This window comes from Sebastes umbrosus, chromosome 10, assembly GCF_015220745.1.
Source record: "Sebastes umbrosus isolate fSebUmb1 chromosome 10, fSebUmb1.pri, whole genome shotgun sequence".
NCBI lineage: Eukaryota > Metazoa > Chordata > Actinopteri > Perciformes > Sebastidae > Sebastes > Sebastes umbrosus.
In genome coordinates, this window is record NC_051278.1 from 31,082,758 (window position 1) to 31,106,359 (window position 23,602).

General features: G+C 39.2%; 1 protein-coding gene and 1 long non-coding RNA gene across 2 annotated transcripts in view; one reads left to right on the plus strand and one right to left on the minus strand.

Annotated features, from left to right (window-relative positions):
• LOC119495337 overlaps positions 1 to 3,750 on the minus strand; it is a 29,727-nt gene extending 25,977 nt beyond the window's left edge. The window contains exon 1 of the long non-coding RNA XR_005208450.1: positions 2,118 to 3,750. This is a non-coding gene — a long non-coding RNA (uncharacterized LOC119495337). The remainder of the gene's footprint in view (positions 1 to 2,117) is intronic.
• The window catches only part of arid5b (AT-rich interaction domain 5B), a 100,233-nt gene that overhangs the window by 18,181 nt on the left and 58,450 nt on the right, over positions 1 to 23,602 (plus strand). The window lies entirely within an intron of this gene.

Consider the following 23,602-nt stretch of genomic DNA (forward strand, 5'->3'; position numbering starts at 1 on the left):
ATACAGTTTGTTGGCTTTAGCCGGGAGAAACAGAGAGCTGTAGAAAGAAAATAATAAAACAAAAAGCAGAAAAAGAAACACAGGGTTGCTCTTGCTCACAAAATAGCTCAATAGGTTTTCTGTCTTGTCTTTTTTCAATTGGAGCCTTCAGCGCAGAGGCCAGTGAGCAGATTGTGAGTTGAGATGATGTGGAGGATTATACAAGGTCAAAGCTTGTGACTCCTGCATTCAGAGAACATAGATGGTGTTCCTGACTCCTGCCCTCACCTGTAGTATCATCAGTAGATGGTTCATCCCTCAGCACGGCGAGGATCAGCGCTGTCTGAGAAAACATCTCATATAACCATGCAGGCGGAAAATAAATATACAGTGTATTACAAAAGTAGTCAACCCCTCCCCTTGACTTCTGATATTATTTTTGTGCTGCAGCTCATTTGGAAAATTAAAGTAAATGATACCGTAAAATTAAAAAAATAATATCTTATCTCTGACAAATATTTGTTTAAGATATTAGATGCTTTCTGCAGTGCTGCATATTAAAACGGTTGTACCTCTGTCGATTCATCCGACCAATTTATACAGTGAATCACACTAAAGCCCAGGGCGCATGATGGATTAGATAGCTGAAAAAATGTGAGCATTTTCATGGAATATTCAGTTAGTGATGGTAATGAAGGTCAGTTATTATTATTCAAGGAAAGACATGTTATTCATGCATCTCTTTCCGCTATGAAAAGCTAAAAATGGTGTGCTTTGATTGATGATTTCCATCCAGTGTCTCCATCAACGTCCAGAGTCAAATTGTGGTGGACGTGATGGATTTTGAATCCAAATGCACTTGAGTTGAATGTATAAAATGAATGACATTATGGCATTTTCCTCCTTTAATCCACAACTGACCTTTATTACTCTGCATGTTGTATATTTTAGGTGAAGTGCATTACATTCATTTTGTCCAGAGCAACTTATATTTCCATACACATACATCAGGAGCAGTTTGGGATGCAGTGTCTTGCTCAAGGACACGTCAACATGTGGACAGGAGGGGACAGGGATCCATCCACCAACGCTACGATAAATGGCCGACCTTCTCTACCAACTGAGCTGCAAAACTGCATTATAAGCCGTGTCCTAATTCCATAATACATGCTAATTATAGAGTATATAGTTGTGCTATATACTGTAGTTTATATACTGTTTTTGCATATAAAAAGTCAACAAACTACACCAGTTTATACTTAACAGGAATGAATCACACCGCAACTTTGGAATTAATTTGTTTTTTCAAGTCTGTCATTAATTTAAAGGTGCTATCGATAACATTCAACTACTAGATATCACATTCTCCCTTCCTCGTTCCATTGCATTTACTTCACAACAAGTCGTTGCCAGACACTTACCGTCAATCTCAGCCATTTATCTGTTTTTTCCACTCTAAGTGACAACCCAGAGACACCACATGATACCATCGTCTTTTAACTATTGGCTCACAAGCCTTGTTAGAAGTGGGAACCAGACGGTAGATATCTTCCACAGAGATAAACAAAACATTCATATCGGACCCGCCCAACATTTTTAAAATGATTAATTCGCAATCATAATCATTTTTTTAAGGAAAAGCCACACTTTTATTCGGCACCTTTCTAAAGGCTCTGTAGATGTATTATTATTTTGAAAATATTTGCCTACATAAAAATGTTATCAATAAGACCTTTTAAATGTTTTTCAGCTGTGAGCAGCATCACATTTTGACTTGTTGTTACCAATAACACTAACGATGGCTCTGTTCTATTCAAAGTGTGAGTGACAGTGAGCCAGCATGTACAATACCTGAAATCAAAGCAGCCAGATGGAATTCAGCCAACGTTAATATTATTGTTTAGTGCTTTTCCTACTGTGACAAGTCAACATGTCTGATGTGAGAAAGGCCTGTTTCTTTGTGCGTTGCATTGTGGAACAATTAACAGCACACTCCAAAATTAAGCCTTTTTTTTAAAGTCTCAATACTTTAATTTTGTCACGTTTCCATGGCGCACACACTCTACACTGCTCAGAATTATTGTGTTGTCTGGAATTGGGACACAGCAGTACATTACTTTATGTGTTCGGAGCTAAACGAATACAGTGATTGAGCTGGAAGGTGCAGTAGGCCAGTGAGGCACGGAGCGATATCGCCGCATTTCAAGATTCTTTACAGCCTGGCCCGCTCGGGGATAGAACCACTGTATTTCCCTCTGATGCAACATCTGATCTGGATGCCAGGCTTGGCACACATACCCCGAGTTGATATCCCGACAATATTTCAGTCGGAACATTTCAATTTGATGTAGAGGGTAGATTCTGTCCCTTTTCAGAGACTGTTCAGAGCGTCGCTGAATGTTTATGCGGGCAGGAGCTGGTGATAAGGAAACAGACAGATGCTGTCTTCTCACGGCTGATTTGTCTTGGTGACAATACAGAACAATATTTGACTCACTATCACACATGAAAATGTTTTATGTTCCGACTGCTACGTGGGAAGGAGTAAAGCGGTTTCTTGGAAAAGATAAAGAGGAAGTGTCGTGGTGTTACAAGAGTAATGGTATGTTGTGACTCCGGCAGAGAAAGAATGCTTTTGTGAGACACGCCACACTGTACTCCTCCATTCAGAATATGTGGCAGATTGTAGCATTTGCACTTGTTTGCTTTCCGCCCCTCGAACATATTTGCTTCCCCATCTGCTTTTTTTTCCGCAGAACTAATTCTACAAACTGTCCAAAATCCCTTTTTGAAGTAATTTAATGGAGTGTTTGTATTGATTATGTGCCTCTCTCACCACCCTCCCCTCTCTCTCTCCTTCTCTGGTATGTTTTTTTTTTCTTCTTTTTGGTGGTGTTGGGAGGGTTTATGGCAGTATCTTCTTCATTATGCTCAGACCTGTAGGAGAGAGAATCACAAGCTGTTTTTCCTCGCTGATGTGCTCATATCATTAATTCACTTCTGACTGGCCGGAAGCCAGAGAATTCTAAATCTGTAAGCAGTAAATTGTGTGCCGGGGTGGAAAAATCTATTAGATGTTTGAGCATGCCTCGAATTTGAATGGGAGAAAGACACACTGTGAGAGAAAGAGAAAGAGAGAGAGAGACCACCCTACAACCCGAGCCATATCCTGTTATGGCTCGCACCGTAATCAAATTCCGATTCTTCGGATAGCTATATTCATTAATAATTTGTGTTATTTTATTTCTGGAATGTCACATAATGTGTTTTCCGACAGGGAGGGGGCTGAAGGCTGGTGTGGATGGTTAAACAATGAGAATGGCCTCGGAGGAAATGAAGAGCTCCGTCTCTCCATTAGCGAGGTCTGAAACAACAGTTGTGTCTCTCTTCTCTCCATTAGTCAGGTCTGGAACAACAGAGATGCTATTGATGTGACCTCTTCCAGGCATCTTAAATAGACAGAAAGGGAGTGCGCTTCTTTGATAACACGTTAGCTCGTCTGCTTCTAAGACAAATCTCCTGATGGATTTATTTAACGATATTTTTTTATTATTCTTTTATTATGGAAAAGCCTTGACATCGCAATGAATCAGGAGGTTTTTTATCTGAGATAGTGTGTTTCTTTTCTTAAACAAATTGCCTGCTCGTTCCAGTTACACTCTGACTCACATTTAAGTGTTACCCAACCAGCAGCCTTTCTGGAGAGATTTCTATATTCGTCTTTGTCAAAATGATGCTCATTTCAAGTATGACTGCAACATTAATATTTCAGTGCTGAACTGCCTTTTGTACACGTCTCCCTGATATGTTATGTTGACATTCTATGGGTGATTCTGCGTGCTGTGCAGTAGGCCTCCTAGACATCACAGATTGTACAATTAATAACTGCATATTTTATGAGCGTGCCGGCCCATCTGCTTTATGAATGCATGTAAGACTGCATTTGATCTTCTGGACGCCCTGTTGGGCGTATAGGGGGACACGACATAGTGAAATGATCGTGAGCAGTTGTGGAATGTAACTAATTTACTCTGTACTTAAAGCTGCAGTTATTTTTATAAAACTATTACTACATCCTGACAGTAGTGCGTGAGACAGATAATCTATGAAAAAAATCATGTTCCTCTGTGTCCTCCTGTGGTCTTAATGACATTTGCAAGAGTCCACCACTCCTAAAGGAAAACAACCAATCAGAGCGAAGGAGTCTGTAGCCTACAGGAGCTGTCAATCAAACGGTCAAACTAGGCAGCACTGATCAAATATGAATCAATATTCTGTTACTATAATGCAAACTTTCTCATTTTACAGCTAAACTGTGCACTACAAGATGATTCTGGAAACATTTGAGGAGAGAAATAGGCATTACAGTAACAGAATATTGATTCATATTTGATCAGCGCTGCCTAGCTTGACAGTGTGCTCGGAGTTCGCGAGTTTCCCGAGCAGTGATTGACTGCATTAGAGACTGCTCGGCTCTGATTGGTTGTTTTTGTTTGGGCGCTGTGAAATCTTGCAAATGCCATTATAGGCACAGGAAGAGGCAGAGGAACATGTTTTTTTAAGATGACCTGTCTCATGCACTACTGTCAGGATATAGGGACAGTTTTATTCAAAATATTTTTTTTTTATCATATTTGCTCAAAGTTACCAACTGCAGCTTTAAGTGCGGATTTGAGATACTTGTACTTTACGTGAGTATTTTATGCTACTCTATACTTCTAGTTAGGGCTGGGCAATATATTGATATTATATCAATAATGTCGTCTATTTTGGATATCGTAATATGGTATAAGTGTTGTCTTTTACTGGTTTTAAAGGCTGCATTACAGTAAATTGATGTCATTTTCTGAACTTCCCCGACTGTTCTACCTATTCTATTACTTGCCTTTATCCACTTAGTCATTATATCCACATTACTGATGATTATTTATTCAAAAATCTTATTATGTAAATATTTTTTAAAAGCATCAATTTTCAAACCTACAATATCGTCGTAATATCGAGGTATTTGGACAAAAATATCATGATATTTGATTTTCTCCATATCGCCCAGCCCTACTTCTACTCCACTTCCTTTATTTATCAGTTGATTTTACATACACGTCATTAAAACTCAGATATGATGCATTCTTACAGATTACCCAACAGTGTATAAAATAGTTAAAATTAGCTCCTCTTCAAGCAGCTATAGTGAAATGCTACTTATACACTAATGCATCAGTAATCATAATCCATTAATATATGAGTATACTCATAGGAGCAATTTTGAGGACGAGGAGGCCTATGAGTACTTTTCATTGTGATACTTATAATACATTTTGTTCATAATACTTAGGTACTTTTACTTAAGTGACATTTTTGCTTAGACAAAGGACCTGCATGCTTCTTCCAACCGCTGAATATGAACAGCATGGACTCAACTATTTCTGATAATGCGGATCGTGTTCATGTGCCTTTATCTCGGACAAGAGAATCTAGAGAGTGGAGATACATTTTCATTTGATATCAACAATAAACAAAAGATTTACGTAGTCTCAGAAGGGATACTCTGTTGTTGTTGCTCTCTGTGCAGTTGCTTCATATTGTGAGTTTCCAATTAAATGTGAGTGTAAGAGATCCAGTTCCATCTCTTAGAAACTTGAATCGTGGCTCACTTTTTTTACAAGCTTTGTGGGAACATGATTCAATAAGACTGAGCTGCGCACATTGATAATAATAGCCTGAATTCCACAGTATGTGAGGGTGTGTGAACAACTGCGCTCTCACATTAAATACCCATTTAATTCTACCTTAGCATTACAGTGTTGGGAAAACACTTCCAGTCAGACCTGTGCCAAGGTGAAAAATATAGCTCTCGCCGCCGATTGCAGATCAGCTTTCTCAACATCCACTTAATATCTGTCGTAATGTGAAAGGCAGCACTGATGCAAGAGGGTCACGTAGCCAGCTGCAGGATGTACACTGTAGTACACAGTGTGGAAGATCGACTTATGGCCTTGTAGGAATAACATAGCGTTCATTTCACAGCACAGAGGTAATGCGTTTTGCCCGCATTGAAAGGTAATTGCAATGGGGGCTTTGATAGATTCCAGACCTTTGGTGGGAGCAGTGTGTGTGTTTGTGTGTGTGCATGCTCACACATACTTGCTTGGGTACATAACTGCTCTTAATGCTTTTATTAAGCCAAAGAAACACAAATGACGTCATTTGTATTTGTAAAATATCTCGGTGCAGATGGTGTAATATATTTTGGTTCCTTTGATATATCGACTGCCAGAGGAGTTGGAAGGAGCGCCTTGGCTGCAAACAATAGATCATTGATGCCTCTCTCTGTCCTCTTTCTCAACCTGTCAGTCCATTTCCTTGTTATGTACTGGCCTGAGGAGCACTTGGCAAAATGAGAGGCATTCAGCCAGTCTTGTTTTTTTCCCCCTGATTTTCCCCTCAGCCATAACTCAGGGGAAGCTGTTGTTTCATCCGACGTGTCAGAGGATAATATCTAAAGTTAACAATAGCTGAGTCACAGAGTCGCTATGTTCCAATGTCGTAGGTGCAACCTTTACTAATCCTTCTAAAGATTATTATTATGAAATGTGAGAAAGAACAGCTGAGTAGACGAAGATAAATATGCTGTAAACTGATAATTCATTATTCTGCCGTCATGAGGAGCTAATTGATTCCAGTTGTATTTTTGATCCTTTATAGCCTCATCACTATGACTGGCAAGTTTTCAGACAACAGAGAAGAGCGTTGCCAAAGAATTTCTATGATTCATGTTGTTGTCATGAAATGAAATGACAATAACATGCAACTGCGTTATAATACTGTATACAAAAAAACATAATCCGTGGATGGGTTACACAAAATAACGCGATAATAACATGATAATAACACGATAATAACGCGTCAACGCAAATTCGATTTAATGCCACTAATTTCTTTAACGCAACTTGCGATTTTTAGGTTGTAGCGGGCTCAGTTTTAAAGATAGAGTGAAGATCGTGGCATCGTATGAAACTAGAGACCTAAGGAATCCATTGGTACCAACCATGTCATAATAGTTTGTCGAGAAGGAGGCTAAATTACGCTCCAAACTTGCTTTAAATTTTGGTGAGGAAAAACTGGCATGTTTAATTTCAAAGCAGTCCCTTGACCTCTGACCTCCAGATATATGAATGAAAATGGGTTCTATGGGTATCCACAAGTCTCCCCTTTACAGACAGACATGACCACTTTATGATAATCACATGCAGTTTGGGGCAAGTCATAGTCAAGTCAGCACACTGACACACTGACAGCTGTTGTTGCCTGTTGGGCTGCAGTTTGCATGTTATGATTTGAGCATATTTTTAATGCTAAATGCAGTACCTGTGAGGGTTTCTGGACAATATTTGTTACTGTTTTGTGTTAATTGATTTCCAGTAATACATACAGTATATACATAAATTTGCATAAAGCAGCATATTTGCCCACTCCCATGTTGATAAGAGTATTAAATACTTGACAAATCTCCCTTTAAGGTACATTTTGAACAGATACAAATGTGTGATTAATTTGCGCTTAATCACGATTATATATTCTAATCTATTGATAGCCCTAAACATAACCCTAAAAAATATCTCCCACTGTACTTTTCATCTCATATTGGACTTAAAAAAAAAATATTACAGAGAGAAATAAAAAGCGACCAGTGAACATAAAGTTGTTATCGCAGCGAGTAGATATTCTCCACTGGAGTTCATATCTTTCCTGTAAGATGTGAGAGTCAAGCAGCTACAAACACTGCATGTGTGCTGCATTACAGTGATTACAGCTCACTGTTGGTAAAGCGGAGGTTTGCCACATCAGAGGTTGCCTTCTGTAATCTGGAATGAATAAGTTTAGAGCCAGGCTGGTCGCAGTTTATCAGAAATTACCTGCTTGTTTTAGCCAGATACTGTGTGTGTGTGTGTGTGTGTGTGTTTGTCACATGAATAACACTACGGCAGTCTTGTGAAAACAGTTGGTGCAGGAGCGAGCGGGGGAACTTCAAACGGAGATCATTAGGGGTTGCGGAGAGAAAACAATTGTTAGTGGTTGTTTTCTTCTTTTGTGGCGCTGTTAGAATGTGTAATCACAACTAAGTGCTCAGAGAGAATCCTACAGTTTGCATTTCTGGAGATTTTGCGTCTTCAATACGCTTCATATCAATGACGGCACATAAAGAAGAAATGTGAGCAGATGGTTGCTGGTTTTTAATGACATATTGCTATCTGTAAAGTCTCCCTCTAAGCCACAGACTAAAACGTCTCCCCTTGGGGAGCGCACCGCTCTAGTTGTTATCATCCGCTGCTAATGTCACTCTTTTCTTTGCCACATTGTCAAGTCCTCCAGCTAAATAAATGCAATGTAAATTGAGTATTGTGCTGGATGTAATTATTGAAAAGGGTTCCAGTTGGCTTAACTCGACGGGCTGTTTATTTAAAGCCTTCCTCCTCCGCACAGATCTGATGATAGAGAGAGAGAGGTTCTTATATAATGACAGGAATCCACAATGGAGCCATGCTGAATGACAACCCCCCCCCCCCCCCTCTCTCCCCCCAAACATCTCCAACACACCCCCCCCCCCCCCCCCCTTCTCTTCCTCATTACAGTTTTACCATTGGGAAACATGCCTGTCTCAAATAGCCTCTAGTATTATTCCTTTCCCCCCTCCTGCTCTATTTGTGCTTCATTCTTTTACTGAAAACATATTAAATCATGTTTCCTTTTACACAGCATACACCCTGAGAAATAAGTTGATAATGAGGGGCCCTTCTTCTTTTTCGAGGAAATACACACGGCAACTCTGATCTAGAATGGCATGTAATTCCTTCCCTGACCCAATTCCCAATCTCCTGATAAGATGTGTTTTTTTCTCTCTCCCTCTTCCTCTTTTTGCTCCCGCAGAACTCACTCAAATGGGAACTTGCTGTCCCATTAAAGATACATTTAAAGCCAAACATGTCATCCATTTCATTCTGCAAGGAGAGGAGGATATGTGCGGTTGGAAATGCTGTTCTTGCTACAGGCTGAGCCGAGGAAACCTCTCCATGTATCCCTCTTTCTCTCTGTCGCTGACAACCTCTGAGATCTCTGATCACAGCTGCTCAATTGAGTTTGTGTCGGACAGAGCCGCGTGACAAATGAGAGTGGCCGTCATAGCAGATAGAGTATCATCACCTGGGTGTAAAAGCTTTTAAGCTCGTTTTGAGGAGAGGGAGAGAGACATGGAGAGGGGCTTCGCTTGTTTGTGTAGTCAAAAGGCAGCTGTATTGCTGCAACCAAAGATAGTTGATTAAATTTGCTCTCTGTGGTATTTGCACATTTTGGGTTCTTGCAGAGCGACTTGTTTTGTACTTGCAGAATTGACTGCGCCATAAGTGGATTGACCCCCAAAACCCAGCAGTAGTCTTTCATTAGTCAGGATGCAGCCGGGGACCAGACAGCGAGCAGTGTTTAGGGCCGATCCATCACTACACAAAGGGGATCAACACGGCGCAAACTTGTCTTCCTCTTCTTAAGGGACAACGCGGCCTCTAACCCCGTAGTAATTACGGTTTCAACTTCTCTTCATCCAACACAGTCTCACGGCAGTTCGTGAAATAGTCACAAATCTATTTGATTCATGTACATAGACACAAATTTTTCGTGACGCTCAGCACGACTTTCAACAACGTATTTTTTGTGCGTTTTCCTACGAATGTGCAGCAACACGTGACGCATGTGTCAATTTCTGCCCCAGTCTTTTCAAAATAAAACTACTTAGTTACGTTTAGAAAAAGATTGTGGTTTGGGTTTAAACAACATCCAAAGTGGTGTAACTTAAGTACGGAAGTTACGTGACCAATAAATCAACCGTGACTTGTGGTTTCACACCGGACACGCACACCGGTCTTCTGGCCGAAAGTCCTGCGTTTGACGTTCAGCACGACTTTCAACAACGGATTTTAGTGCGTTTTCCTACAAATGTCCAGTAACATCAGCACGCGTCAATTTCGGCTCCAGTCTTTTCAAAATAAAACTACTTTGTTAGGTTTAGGTAAAGATCGACTTGTTTCGGTTTAGGCAACAAAATTACTTAGCTTCAGGAAAAGATCGCAGTTTGGGTTTAAATAACACCGGAAGATCCTTAACTTAAGTACGGAAGTTACGTGACAAATAAATCGACTTTGACTTTCACACGGGACATGGACACTGGTCTCCTGGGCGGAAGTCCTGTGATTTTTTTTGACCCACCCAACTACCCTGACCTACTCCCTACACAGCGTTTCGCCGCTCTCTATACTTTCCGGTTAACAATTACGTAGATTACATACAAATTGATTTCATGCTGACCATCACGAAAAAAAATTTAAATTCGTGGCTACGCACACAAATCTATACATTAAATTTTGAGACTATTTCACAAACTGCTGCGGGACTGGGCTTACTTCCTCATGACTCCGATAATTATGAGGAGCCAAAGCTGTACGTATAATTTCATCCACAAACACAAAAGGGGCCCTTTAGAGCTTTTCCTGATAGCTCATTTGTTACGAGGCCCCTGTTGTTTTTTGATAGTCAAAAGAACCAATTTGGGTTTTTGACAAGGAGCCCCTCTGAATAATTCCTTCATGTATTACAGGACCTATTAAATGCAAACTTTTCAATCTGGCAATCAATAAGGCAGGCAGCTTTCCCTGGCCCCGCGCCAGACACATTAGGGCTGCGAGCGATGGTTGCTAGGGAGCTGAGCCTGCTCAGGGGAAAGAATGTTTAATGTAATAGAATCACATAAATCAACTGGAGGAAAGTGCTTGTGTTGTTTCTTCTTCTCTTCTCTTCTCTTCTCTTCTCTTCTCTTCTCTTCTCTTCTCTCTGTTTAACTGAAAACATTTAATATGGGTGTGTGTTTTTGAAAATGTGGTACGGCATTTTTTTTTCTCCCCCCCTTCTGTCAACCGCAAGAACATCTGGGATGGAATTAAGCTGAGGGAAGTTGAATTTTCTCAGTGTGTGTGTGTGTGTGTGTGTGTGTGCGTGTGCGTGTGCGTGTGCGTGTGCGTGTGCGTGTGCGTGTGTGTGTGTGTGTGTGTGTGCATGCTTGTTTTTGTACGCATAGCTGTGTGTCCTCAATCCCCGCGCCGCACACTTGAATAAATTGAGGTGCAAATTATATAAATGTTTTTTTTTTTCTTTGTCACAGGCCACTGCCCCACCCTGCTGAAATGAATGAGGCACTTTAGTGCTTTACTATAATTAAGAACAGGAGCCAGCATGCATGGAGGGCTCTCTTTCTATGTATTACTGTGTGCGAGTGTTACTCTCCCTCTCCCTCTCTCTGCCCTCTGTACAGTTCCAGTAGAACATTTCCTCTGGGTGTCAGTGCCCTTTTGTGGGAATATGATTATCTTAGAAGAATTAGCGCACAGACATGGCCTGTGAGTGTAGGAGCCAGATCTCTCTTAAAGTCACACTCCGCTCATTGTATCTGATAACTCTGCATCTTTTTAAAAAGTTTGTCCAGCGGATGTGTTCAGCTTGAATCCGTGACAATCTGTAGAAACTCCGCAAACCAGTCCTGCAGCATAAACCACTTCTCCAATTTCCATTTATTTGTAAGCTCAGTGTGTTCCAAACAGTCATATTTTCACCAGAATATGACTAAATACACTGCTAGTGTCCCATTCTTCTGCTCCTGGTTTGCCACTTAAACAGTTATTTTCTCAATAAACTGGAAGTGTCAAAGTTAACGCACATTTGTTTTAACGCCACTAATTTCTTTAAAGCAACTTGCAATTTTTTGGTTGTATCGAGCTCAGTTCAGATACTGGTATCATATGAAACTAAAAAACCTAAGGAATCCATTGGTACCAACCATGTCATACTAGCTTGTCATGAAGGAGGCTAAATAGAAAATTATCATTTTCAAAGGGGTCCCTTGACCTCTGACCTCAATATATGTGAATGTAAATGGTTTCTGTGGGTACCCACGAGTCTCCCCTTTACAGACATGCCCACTTTATGATAATCACATGCAATTTGGGGCAAGTCATAGTCAAGTCAGCACACTGACACACTGACAGCTGTTGTTGCCTGTTGGGCTGCAGTTTGACATGTTATGATTTGAGCATATTGTTTTATGCTAAATGCAGTACCTGTGAGGGTTTCTGGACTATATCTGTCATTATTTTGTGTTGTTAATTGATTTTCAATAATACATATATACATACATTTGCATAAAGCAAGCATATTTGCCCACTCCCATGTTGATATGAGTATTTAATACTTGACAGATCTCCCTTTAAGGCACATTTTGAACAGATACAAAATGTATGAATGATTTGCTATTAATCACGATTAAATATTTTTACAGCCCTAGTATTAATAAGATAAAACTTTATTGATCCCTAGGGGGAAATTCACAAAAATGATGATAATATCATGATGTTGTTTTCAGCCATATCGCCCCATTTGATCCTCAGAAGATATATTTTAGGCGGAGTGTCCCTTTTTAAAGAGCCGTGTGTTGTGTACATTGTGTGTGTTTGTGTGTGTGTGAGAGCACAGCTTGCAGCTGACATGGTGAGCAGCGGAAAGGCGAGTCGGTGTCTGTGACTGATGTGTGATGTTGATGACGGACGGCCACTGAGTCATATTGCAAACGCAGTATGTTGTTCAATGCGGATCCACTAAATACATCTGAAATATTGTTCCAGCTATACTCCCTTTGAGCAAAAACAAGCCGAGTGTTCGTGACACACTGTGTGATCGCTTCTGCTTTGTTTTCCTCCAATACGGCGATTTATTGATGCCGCATCCTCCGCATGATTAATGGGATTTTGTTTACAGCACAGACTAGCTCGCAATTAGCGAAATGTTCTAGCACATTCTGTTTTATCCCAGATAGAGTAGTCATTCACAGATTGGACAAGCGATGAATCATGCAGATTCAATGAATTTATGTCATTGTTTCATTTCATTCGCTCGTCGTTAGGAAACACAAGTTTGCCGCCCTCGCCCCCCCCACGCATCATTTCCATTTGGTGTCACTGACAGATGCTGTTCCCTCTTTATTTGGTCAGGTTTCAATAACATGAAACCAATAGCCAGATCGGGCGCCTGCTGCTGCTTATATGGACCCCTCTCAGTGTCATGTCCCCTCATTGACAAGTGAGAGAGAGAGAGAAGGCGGATGAATCAGAGATGTGTTATATATTATGAGAAGAGTCTAAATGGAAACAGGGCAACCTCGAAGATCAATACAGAGCAGAGAGCCTGCAGGACGGAGTGAGAATACCAAACAAGAACCTTCTCCCTCTTTCTTCCTCTTGTCTCCCACTTTTCTTCACCAATATATTACTTTATGCCTGTTTTTTTTAAAGCTTTTAAATTTGCTTTGGTGTTTAAAAAAAAAAAAAAAAAACATCACATATGAAAGTGACATTATTGGCTCTGGGTTACATGCCTTGCCATTTCTCTCCAACCCCACAAAAGCTGCAGGGGGATCCAGTAAATTCCTTGGCCGAGCAGATAATGTGGAAATGTTGACAACAGCAAATTTGAGCCGAGTGAGTGATTTAAGAACTACAGCGGGTGACAGCGAGCATGAGAGTAATGGTTTTCAGCCTTTTCCTGCTCGTCTGTGACAAGAGAAATGAGCATACTTGCCTGAAAGATCTTGTCAGAGCTTGTGGGCAGCGTGAATATTTTTAAGCTTGGTTGAATGTAAATGACACAGTTTACATGAGTCACATTTGGGTTTTAATTAGCCAGCGCAGATCTGCTTTTAACTGTCAGCAGCAGCCCTCATATTACCACTATACTTTTAGTCCCAGCTTGCAGAGCCGCTGTAGAAATTCTCCCAATAAAAGCAGAGATCTGCAGCAGCGGATCGCCCTTTTTTATTTTTCTGGTTTTGAAATTCAATGATATCAATGATGTTTCATCTAACGTCGCAATAGCTATTCATCCAGCGGAGCAGCTGCTTCAACCACAACTAATGAGTTTCATGTCGTATGCACATTTCTGAGATATGATGAGTGATTTATTATGCTTGTTATGGAAGAGAAACTGATTTTTCTTTTTTTTTATTTGGAGTAATTACACTAAATATCCTTTAATTTTTTCTGGTATAATGCCGTGTCGGAGCTTGTACTCCTGTCTCTCTCATAAACAGCGTGGTTGCATTACTCAGGCTGTTCTCACACACTGTTTGTAGCTTTCTATAATTGGGGGAACATTTTTTTCGCTCACATTAACTACTTTTTTGATATTTTAAGGAAAAGGATATTTACCCATTGATCCCAGTAGGGTCACGTCAACTGTGTTACTCATGAGTTGGCCCTACTCTGGGTAACTTAGTTGACAAGTAACAGTAATAGTGAGATTTCACTATTTTTGCCAATAATTTCAATGGTAGGTATAGCATGGCTAACAACATGCCATTTTCTTTATCAGGTTAACCTTAAATTTACACATATATTTGAAGTAACATAATAAAAGAATTGTAAACCCTGACAATGTAGTTGAGAATGACTCAGCCATACCTACAAAAAGTAATGCACTGTAATTCGTATATTTTCTATAAAATCAATTCGTAGTGTATGTAATCCACGTAATCGTCAATAAGGAAGGGTGGGTAAAAAAGCACCAGACTTTCACCCAGGAGACCGGTGTTCCTATCCTGTGTGAAACGGGAAGTCAATGTTGATTTGTCACGTAACTTTTGTACTTAAATTATGCCACTTCCGGAGTTATTTTAACCCAAACTATGATCTTTTCCTAAACCTCACTGAGACGTTTTGTTGCTTTAACCCAACTAAGCTGTTTCCTGTGAAGTGCATTTTGAAAAGACTGTATTCATGTAATGAGCTGAAATTCACACATGTTGCTGGACATTTATAGGAAAACGCATGAAAAATGAGGAACAACTTTTCGTAAGATATACGAACGTTGCATTACTGTACAGTCTACCCATATCTCTTCCCTTTTGTTCTCAGCTTTCTCCCCTCAAAGGAAGAGCCGGCTCACTGGAATATTTCCCTCAAATATCAAATCCATCCTGCGTTGTATATATAATTCTGTCATATTTATGAACCAAATAGTGTGCGCATATATTACTTTTACTATGTTGGAGTAGATTGAGATCTGTATTTTATTGTGCGGAGTGTCTCGTGACAGCTGCTGTAGCTAATGACTTTACCAGTCTGCTGTGGACCACAGTGTTGCTTTCAGCGTAGTGTGATACAGTAGAGCAATATTTGTGTTTTTTAAAGGACTATATTGTTACTTTTTCATATTTTAGCACATTAACTATGAATCCCCTGGACTTGCCATCTATACCAACAAGATTTAGGTGTATTCTCCTGATTATTGTTTCATTCATCATTCTAGTCTGATGATTATTTTCCACGATTAATTGAACAACCTTTCCGGGCGGCTGTGGCTCAGAGGGTAGAGCAGGTCGTCCACCAATCGGAAGGTCGGTGGTTCGATCCACGGCTGCTCCGGGTCACATGTTGATGTGTCCTTGAGCAAGATACTGAACCCCAAGTTGCTCCCGAAGGCATAGCCATCGATGTGTGAATGAGTATTTAGATTAGATCTGGATGGGCAAAGTTGGCACCTTAGCAGCCTCTGCCTTCAGTGTATGAATGTGTGTGTGAATGGGTGAATGCTGACATGTAGTGTGAAGCGCTTTGAGTGGTCAGAAGACAAGAAAAGCGCTATATAAATGCAAGTCCATTTACCATTCATTAACTGTATGAAATCTCACAAAATAGTGTAAAATGCACTTCATGAGTTCGACTCCAAGTCAATTTGCCTTCTTTGTCTGTCAAAGATATTCAACAGAGGATATTCAATTATGAGAAAAACAGCAAATCTTCTCATTTGAGAAATTGGAAACAGGTGTTTATATATGGAATTTATGCTCAATAAGTGACTTAAACAATCCACAGAATAGTCTGTCAAACAACTAGTTGTTTCAGCACTTTCATTTTCATTGCAGTGCAGTAAGACAATCAACTTACAAAGACTCAAAAACCTGCTTTTATTGATATGCATTTGCAAGTGATTTTGAAATGCGATGATGTGTTCGAGGGAAATTCAGTGTCCAAGATGTCCAAGAAAGAGGAGTCAGCTGCTGAAAGCATCTAATTCATGAGCGGTTTTGAGAGGAAGACAGACAGGAAGCAGACACAGATGTTGCAAAAAAGGATGATTTCATTTCATCATGTTTCGCATTAAACGTTGCTGTTTGGCAGACGGCTCTCAATTTTCCTTGTTTCCTTAAACGCAACAAAGAAGAAAAATGCCCTTTATTCTCTGTGATGTATTACTAAATGTATTATTAGAAACTTTTAAGGTCTCTGCAAGTTGATTTTTAGTATGTTGTGAATAGAAAACAACGGCTGCCTGGAAGTAAATCAATACAATCAGAACTAGCAGTAAGGACTTTGACTTTTTCCTGCTGTACAGTTGTTTTATTTCACATCTTCAAAGATGTGTAGAAACAAAAGCTCTGCACTGTAACTACTCATTTTGTTCTCTGTTAGTGCTTTGCTCTCCATCTCTGCTTGTAAAGTTTTTGATTAAAAGAGGTGCTGGGAGAATAATATTGCTGCACCTGAGTGACAGATGTTTGTATGCTTTAGTCTTTAGAACATCAACAGATATAGCTTTCTTTGAGCTCAGTTCCCTTTCGTTTGTGTGGCATCTGTCTCGTCCCATGGGCCACGATTCATTACAAAGCCCAATCCTACAAAGCCACACCAGTAACATACTGTATTGATTCACTGTAGTTTCTTCAATGCCACCTTTGGTCAAAACAATACCAGAAACATCAGTTTTGTGTCTATGAATAAAGAAAGAAAGCTTTGGATTTTGAAGGTATTCCAGGCCACAGATGACTTTAGCAGACTGTCCATTTTATATAATTGTCTCAGGGGATGGATGGCTCAAACCTTAAGTAGAAACATACTGTTTAAACATCGGTCCTGACCTGTTGCACGAGCAGTTCAATAATTTCTGGTCTCTTGCTCTAGTCATGTAATGCCTGTGTATGAAAATATAAAAATTTGAATCCATGCTTGCATTTCAATTTGCATATTACAAAACTGGTTCAGTCATGCTTCTTTAATCTCGGGAATGTGAGTAAGATCCGCCGCATATCTTGTCATCTCTGAAAGTCATTCATGCCTTTGTCACATCCTGGTTACATTATTGTAATGCACTTTTTACTTGAGAAACTCAGTCACCCTTGAAGTGTCTACAGCTAAGTTCCTCTGCCAGACTCCTAAATAAGACTCGATGTATGCTAATATCCCGCCTGCTATTGTTTCCTTCCACTAACTATCAGTAGATTTTAGAATTGATTTTAGAATGGCATACTGTAAGGCCTCGCATGGCACAGATCCAGCCTACAGTATTTCACTGGAGTCTGGGAGTAGAAGCAGCTAGTAGCACACTGACAATAGCAACAATAATACAAGTTACAAGAAGAAGCAATAACAAGACATAACAAAACTGATCAAGGTCTTTTAGCCGTCTGTCTGACGAAACGCAAATGAAAAGGAGAACAGGCATTTCTATTTCTTAAAAAAAACAAAAAAAACTTGGAAATAAATAAATAGCTAAACATAGTTAAAAAGGACATAGATTTACAATGAAAATATTATCCAATAAATAAATAAATAAAATTAAGAATATGGTCACAAACTTAAAACAGAGGACAGCATACATTCCTCACAATAGGTGAGTCATTTTCACCTTAACTTCACACTTCGGTGCCTCTTCAATGTCATCATTTTTAACAAATTCCATTCCAACATTTCCCAGATGTCATAAAACTCAGAAGCTTTCTTCCCAACTATGTATGTGACTTTCTCAAGAGCCAAACTTGATGTTAAGTTTTTCAAGCAACATTTCTCCAGAACAAGAATTTCTATTTATGGCGCCCAAACTATTCATCAGTTTACTACGCAGTATAATGTCAGAAATCTGTCAGTGCTTTTAAATCATGGTTGAAAACTCACCTGTATAGCACAGGTTGTTTGTCTTCTTAACTTGTTTGTATTGTGTTGCGCTGTTTATTTTAGATGTCTGTATCTATTCTATTCTTTTTGTTCCCTCTTTTGGGGAATTTAAGACAAATTAAAGGGGACATATCATGCCCATTTTCAGGTTCATAGTTGTATTTTGGGTTTCTACTAAGACTTGTTTACATGCTTTAATGTTCAAAACAAACTTTATTTTTCTCATCCTGTCTGTCTGAATATACCTGTATTCACCCTCTGTCTGAAACGCTCCGTTTTAGTACCTGTCTCTATAAGACCCACCTCCCGAAAAAGCCCAGTCTACTCTGATTGGCTTGTGAGAAAAATATGGTGCACCTTTGCAAAGGCAGTTGTGTCAAGCTGTGGGTGGTATATTCTAATGAGCCGGTATATGACATAGGAAGGGGAGCCAAATCTGATTGGCTTGTTGAATCACATGTTTTCTGATCTAGGCAGTCCATAACAAATTGACCGGGTCGTCTTATTTCCCAGTTTGTGGGTTGGTAGGCACTCAGATACCCAAATGTATGTGCACAAGCACTGAAAAAGTGAGTTCTTCATATGTTCCCTTTAAAGGGGATTCCAGCAATCTAGCATTGCACTTACACAAAGTTGGGGAACTCACACGAGACAGATTTAAAAAAAAAAAAAAAAAAAAAAGAACGTTCCAAATTGAAGCAGCAGAGTCTGAAATATTCTGACATCTAACCCTTAGTGTGAGTCAAACTCAAAAAAACGCTGGATCCTACAATTCCCACGATGCAACTTGATAGTGTCTTTTATTAGGGCTCTCTTGGCTCGTAAACCTCCATGTCTTTTATAATCCATACTGCCCCCCACCCACACCCACACAGGCTTTCTGTCATAGAATACATTTTTCAAAGCTCCTCCTGAGGAACAGAACACATTATTGAATTAAATTAGCAGAGTGCCCCTTTAAATCCTTGTAACAGAGCATCATTTATACAGTATAGTACTAAATATTGTGCTTAACTATTAGTATTTCTTTAATGCATTAACACAACATGTCATTTTTAGCTTGTAGCGGGCTCAGTTTTAAAGCTAGAGTGAAGATACTGGTATCATATGAAACTAGAAAACCTAAGGAATCCATTTTCAAAGGGGTCCCCTTGACCTCTGACCTCCAGATATGTGAATGTAAATGGGTTCTATGGGTACCCACGAGTTTCCCCTTTACAGACATGCCCACCTTCAGGTCCTTCTGTACATTATTCCAGGAAGAAGGAGCAGCGTATTTATTAAATACTTGACAAATCTCCCTTTAAGGTACATTTTGAACAGATAAAAAAATGTGCAATTCATTTGCGATTAAATATGGACAACCATGCGATTAATCACTATTAAATATTATAATCGATTGACAGCCCTTATTGTTATATTAAATTAGTGGCGGGCCTCTATAACGCTTGTACAGAGCATCAAATGTGCAGTACAGCACTAAATAGTGTACTTAACTATTAGTTTACTGTATGTTGTATTGTATTAGAGTTTATTGAGTGCTGCACTGACTGAGCGGTTATAACGCCAGCTGTCCTGCAGAGCAGTTATGACCCTGACACTATTGTAGTTTATGAGGTCAGGAGCTTTACAGCGTGTTCTGAAAATAATCTGCCACACCACAGCTGTTTGATCAACACACTGCTCTGAGAGGCCTGACAGACAGACAGACAGACAGACAGAGACAAAATAGAAAAGACACCCTGAGAGAGGGAGAAACAAATTGCATAATGTTCTCCCAGTGTCTTCAAGCTCTCCAGTGATGTAGCCACAGCCCCAACCAATTAGAAAGCTTTCGTGAAGATAAGGACGCCCTTTGTTTTGAAAGGTTGTGCTGTGAGAACAAAAGAAATGTTTAAAGTGTACACTCAATGTACATCGCACGCACTAACGCGCGCACACACACACACACACACACACACACACCGACGTGCGTACTTTACAACGCCTTTGTACAGTTATTAATGCCCTGCGGCTCGCTCTCCAAATTGAATCTAATCAAGTGAAATGCTGTGAGGGTCCTCGGGAGAAAGAGCAGGTCTGACGGTGACCGCTTACAATAAAATCCCTGACATTTGGAAACAAAGCTTGCTCTACCTCTGAGCTGTAATCGCGTATGACAACTGCCGCAATCTTTGATGAATGTGTGTGTCTGCAGTGTGATATGCATGCAGGAATATGTGTGTTTATACATCTGTGGGCTTAATGGCAACTACCTCCGCATATAGGCTGTGTGTGTGTGTGTGTGTGCTGGATGAATGGTTTTAATAATGTCTTTTGAAGTGGTCGTCATATTGGAGCACCGTGGAACTAATTACGCTGATTGTCGGGAAAGCAGCTGCTGTAAATATGTTATGAATGGTGTCCTTCCTGCCCTGTTTCTGCCTCATACTTATCAGCCTCCAGCTTGATAAAATAACACCAAAGAGGGAAAAAATGCATTTTATTAAATGCCTGTTTTGTCTTTAGAGTGGCAAGGTGAAAAGCTCGCTAGTTAGCCACCCCTGAAATATTAACTTACCGGCAGAAATTCCCATGAATGTCATGTCCAAGCCAAGGGCTTTGTAAAAGCAGACAGGACAGTGAATAATTCATGTAGAAATAGTGTTTCAAACTGCCTGACTCTGCTTCATCAACTGTTGAACCGTGTAGTCGGCTTTGTAAGCTAGAAAAATATTAGCACTCTACTTTCAAACAGCAGTCTCAGAGCAAATGAGTGTACAAGGTGTGACATTGACTGAAGCTTTAAGGAACAATGCACCTGCATAATTTGTCTATGTATTATGACTTGGCCAGCTTCCAGTCATTGTGCAGCGCTGTATTGTGTTGCATTACCTCTGCTGAGGTCATGTGTCATTTTATTATCACATAATCACCATAGAAGAAGATTAGAAGCAACACTGCACCCATGGGAGCTTTGGACCGGAGACACCATATCTTATCGTATTGTCTTTTGGGTAACACTTTATCATAACCATCATTTTAAATGGTAACGATAGTTAATTCACCTTAGTCGATAGTTATTTTACTGTTAACAAATGATGAAATGATAATTAATAATGTTTATTATTTATTAGTAATGCTATAGTTTCTGTTATTTTATCAGTAGTTTGTGTAATATGAAATAATTTGTTTATAAATTATATATTGTATCATAGACGATAAGATACGATAACAATTACATTATGATTACATTAGTAAACTAATCATTAACATTTTATTGTTGCACACATTATAACATTTTATACTATATTAAATATTCGTTAGTGATTCCCAAATTATTTGTAAACGTTTATGAAATTGTTTGTCAAACATCTATAAACATTACGTAGTCAATGATTAACCATTGAAGTATTAACTATCAGTCTAAATAGTGTTTATAGATGCTTTACAAAGTATTTATTAACCATTTAACAATGTGTTACAAATATTTGGTATATGTGTGTGTATATATATATATATATATATATATATATATATATATATATATTCATTCATTTATCATGCTATATAAGAGCTCAAACAAGCAACTATTTTTTTTATAAATGTTTAACTATGCAAGTCATTTTTTTAAACAAATAGGCCAAAACATCAGTGGTTTCAGCTTCTCAAATGTCCATATTTGCAGGTTTTCTTATTCTGCTATGATATTAAAAGGAATACTTATGGGTTTTGGACTGTTGGTCAGACAAAACAAAACATCTTTGGGAAATTGTTAGATGTTACAAGTTGTACTATGTAACCCCTTCAGGGCGATGCAAGGGGTCCACATTGCCCGGTCAGGGTTTATTTTCACAACAATGACCCGCTAGCTGTACATTATCCTGCTTATTACACGGCTAATTACTTAAGAAATCTATAATTTGATGCAAAAATTGTCCTCCAGAGTCCGACATGATAATTGCGTCCATAGCAACGGTCTGTTAGACATAGCAACGGTCTGCTATAAATAAATAACAGACCATAGAGCGGCGTGATTGACCAATCAGAATCGAGTATTCAACAAAGCCGTGTAATAATTCCTGATATTTTATGGACTGAACAATTAATCAAAAATAATAATAAATTGCAGACCTATATGATATTATGTAAAAATATCTCTTCATGTATATTGTTACATTTCATGTCAAGTCATAATGCATCATGTCAATACTTGTTCAGATCATTTCCTGTCAGAGTGTTAAACATTATAGACAGATAAAACTGAACGCAACTGAACCGCAACGCAATGGCCCCTGTGAAGTTTTGTGACTGCATCTTACACGGTTGTGGCACTATCGAGGTCCCAAAATGTGTCTGCAGACAGACAGACAGACAGGCAGACATATTATTATATCATATAAACACCTGGCACAGTACTCAAAATTACTTCTGTGGTTGTTCCCGCAACAGTAGGTGTCTCCAGGAACTCATTTTGCTATGATGACACACACAGACTCACAAGGTGAAAACAATACCAGTATCGCTCTCACGGTTAGTGAATAACATTCCAGAGCATGAGTTTATCATCAAGTCCGGTACACCTATCTGGTAGTTTTTAGTGACTTTACAGCAACCTTCACATATTTTAATTCTCTTCTCTAATTTATGACGTCAGTAGTGACTTGTGATATTTTTATCATCTGGTCAAAATTTCTGTTTGTCTAATACTTTTGTTTCATGATCAAATACCTGCAAAACTAATGAGACACACTCCTATCAGCCTACTACAGCTGTACTTTGTGTTCAGTGCTAATTAGCAAATATTAGCATTAGGGCTGTTAATCGATTAAAAATATTTAACCACGATTAATCGCATGATTGTCCATAGTTAATCGCGATTAATCACAAATGAATCACAGATGAATCACAATTTTTCTTTTGTATCTGTTCAAAATGAACCTTAAAGGGAGATTTGTCAAGTATTTAATACTCTTATCAACATGGGAGTGGGCAAATATGCTTGTTTTATGCAAATGTATGTATATATTTATTATTGGAAATCAATTAACAACACTAAACAATAACAAATATTGTCCAGAAACCCTCACAGGTACTGCATTTAGCATAAAAAATATGCTCAAATCATAACATGGCAAACTGCAGCCCAACAGGCAACAACAGCTGTCAGTGTGTCAGTGTGCTGACTTGACTATGACTTGCCCCCAAACTGCATGTGATTATCATAAAGTGGGCATGTCTGTAAAGGGGAGACTCGTTGGTACCCATAGAACCCATTTTCATTCATATAATATCTTAAAGGTCAGAGGTCAATGCAACCCATTGAAAATGGCCATGCCAGTTTTTCCTCGCCAAAATTTAGCGTACGTTTACAGCGTCATTTATCCTCCTTGTTCATTAGATTTTCTAGTTTCATATTTCAGTATCTTCACTCTAGCTTTAAAACCGAGCCCGCTACAACCTAAAAACGCAAGTTGCGTTAATGCATTAAAGAAATGAGTTGCGTTAAAACAAAGTTGGTGAACATGGTATAACAATATACCTGCTAAACATCAGCATGTTGTCATTGTGAGCATGTTAGCAAACTCTGGAGCACTGCACTGCAC